Genomic DNA, 2,777 nt, shown 5'->3' on the forward strand with positions numbered 1-2,777 from the left:
AGAAGATGTCATAAAAGCGATTTTAAATGAGTAGTATAGAACAATTTAAAATAATCAATATCTGAAACAATTTAAAGTAAAATGAGCGAATTAAAATAAACATATAACAATCTAAAATAACATATGAAAGGTCTAAAATAAATAACAATAAAATATGTATAAAGAGTTTAAGGTACACGATATAGATCAAAATTTGAAAATAACTGATCCATAAAAACATAATTAATTCCAAAACGATCTATAAAAAGATTAAAATAAATAAATGAATCAAAGTATATGGGTTTATAAAATAATAAAGAATTTTCAAAATAGCTAGTATGTAAAAAGGTTTTATAACAAATGATACATATAATAATATCTAAGTTAAATAACGTATAAAGGTTGTTGATCAATATATAAAATAGATAAAAATAAGTAAGTTTAATGTACAATTAGTAAAAACAAATTTAAATACATTGTTCGTAAGGTAATTTGAAAATATATATATATATATATATATATATATATGTATAAAAAATTTTGTAATAAAATATGTAAATAAATAATAACGATAGTAATAAAATATAAGAATACATGAAAAGAAAATAAATGAACTTTAGTTATTAGAAAAGGTTTAAAAAATAATAATAACAAGCAAATGAAAAAAATAAATAAATAGACTAATAAATAATAATAATAATAATGCGAATAAAAATGTAAAGATTAAGAAAAATAATAATATAATAAAATCTAAAGTTTTAAAATTATAAAAAGGATATAATTAAATGAATGGTAAAATAAAGTAAACTAAAAACAAAGTAAAATGGAAAGCATATAATAATAAAATAAGTAAACAAATCATGCGAAATATTTAAAAATGATAACAGCAACAATAATAAAAATAACGTATACATAAAAGGTAAATAAATAAACCCATACTAAGACATATGTGTAATGATGACGACAGAACAAAAATGTATAGATATAAGTAATATAAATTTTAACATGAAACATGAGACAATGAGAAATAGATATATATAATAAAGAATAATACAAACGAATAACAAAATAAAAAAAACTGAAATTATATAAAAGGTTAAATCTGAATTAAAACGGAATATCAAATATAAACTATAATAAAATAAGGATTGATTCGAAAGTGAAATGAAATTAAAGGAATAAGTCGTAAAAATAAAAAATAAGAGAGGGCCTAAACTGAAATCACATTAAAATAAAAGGATGATTTATAAATATAATAAACTGCGGGTAACAAAATAAGGACCAGCGCGTAATGTGCACAAATATACAAGGACTAAAAATGGAAATATTTCAGGCCCCAAAACACTGTGTTTCATTACGGACTAAAATGAAACGCGCGTAAATTATAAATGCCGAAGTTTTTTTTTAAAAAAAAAAACAAAATAAATGGAAGCCAATTGAATCACTACGCGAAAAGTGAGGACCAGACGCGCAATTGGCCCATTTTGAACAATAGGCACGCATCCTTAATAACTGAAACGGCATTGTTTCATTTAATTCCCAAAATTAAAAGCCATTGAATGGCAGATTGTTCTCCCTTTCAGCCACAAATAGAAGACCCAATTATTAGGGTTTCAAAACAGCAGATTTTTGAGGCTTTCCCCTTCCCTTTTCGATCACTCGACTGCTACTTTCCACCATTGAAACCAATGGATGATAGCTCGCCATGGAGACGTTTTGTTTTCTTACTCTAAACCTCCCCCCAAAAGGTAAGATTTTTAGCCCTGAAAACCTATCTCAAGCTTCGATTTCGACGAAGAAGAGATGGTCTCTGATGGCTCGTATGCGAAGATAAGGCTTCGTTTTCCTTTTCTTTTTGATTTTTTTTAGATTCGTATTTAAACAATAAATAAAAGCAAACAAGAAAATGAAGAGAAACAAATAACAAGAAAGATCAAAACCTTTTAGGTTCTATTCTGCCTTTTTGATTTCTTTGTTTGTTCATAAAAATACAATCTTTCTTGTATATCCAAAATCCCCTTTTTAGTATCCTCCCTTTTAAAATCGGTTTTCTCGGCTTTATAGCCGATTACAAAACTAGGAAAATATTATTTATCTTTGTCATATTCTGTTTGGTCTGCTTCTGTCTTTGTAGGGTATGGAGGTGCCAGGGAATGGTGCTTGCAGAGGCATGGGGTGGCCAGGCAGCATGGGGTGACCAGGGTTTTTCCTTTTTTGTTGTTTTTTTTTATTATTGGTTTGGGCTAGAGTTAGTGGTTTGGGCTGATGTAATTTAGGTTTGGGTATTTGGGTTTTGGGCTGGGCATAATTGGGCCGTACAGACATTATTTAAATTAATTTTTGTGAAAAGGGCTTATTCCAGGGTAATTGAGAAGAAAGGATCATGTCCCGTAAGTTAGGTCACAATGCCTTAAATCTTTGAAGACAAGAACAAACATCATTTGTTTGTTACTTAAATCTCGTTTTTATTATTTTTGAAATAGATATTCAACTATTTCAGTTTTAGAAATTAGCTATATTTCGTAAGTTAGGAACACGACTCTTCTAATTCCAAAATAATAATGAACGTTACCTCGGTTTTGGATATTTTATGCATTATATAAAAACAAAGATAACCCTTTTTTAAAAAGATATATGTTTGTTTAAAAAATAAATAAACATATTGTAATATAATACATGAAATGATGAGAGTAAGATAAAATAAAATAGCCATGTAGGCAAAAATGGAAGGACGACATTAGGGTAATTAACAAAAGATAAAATATAAATAAAATAAATAAAAGAATGTGTTGTTAAAT

The 2,777-nt window shown here is 26.8% G+C and overlaps 1 long non-coding RNA gene across 1 annotated transcript; it reads left to right on the forward strand.

Annotated features, from left to right (window-relative positions):
* The first annotated feature begins 1,442 nt into the window (after window positions 1-1,442).
* LOC108488409 (uncharacterized) lies at window positions 1,443-2,488 on the forward strand. The gene is made up of 2 exons (XR_001871751.2): window positions 1,443-1,727; window positions 2,114-2,488. It is a non-coding gene; the product is annotated as an uncharacterized LOC108488409 (long non-coding RNA).
* Window positions 2,489-2,777: the final 289 nt, after the last annotated feature.

Source organism: Gossypium arboreum, chromosome 10, assembly GCF_025698485.1.
Source record: "Gossypium arboreum isolate Shixiya-1 chromosome 10, ASM2569848v2, whole genome shotgun sequence".
NCBI lineage: Eukaryota > Viridiplantae > Streptophyta > Magnoliopsida > Malvales > Malvaceae > Gossypium > Gossypium arboreum.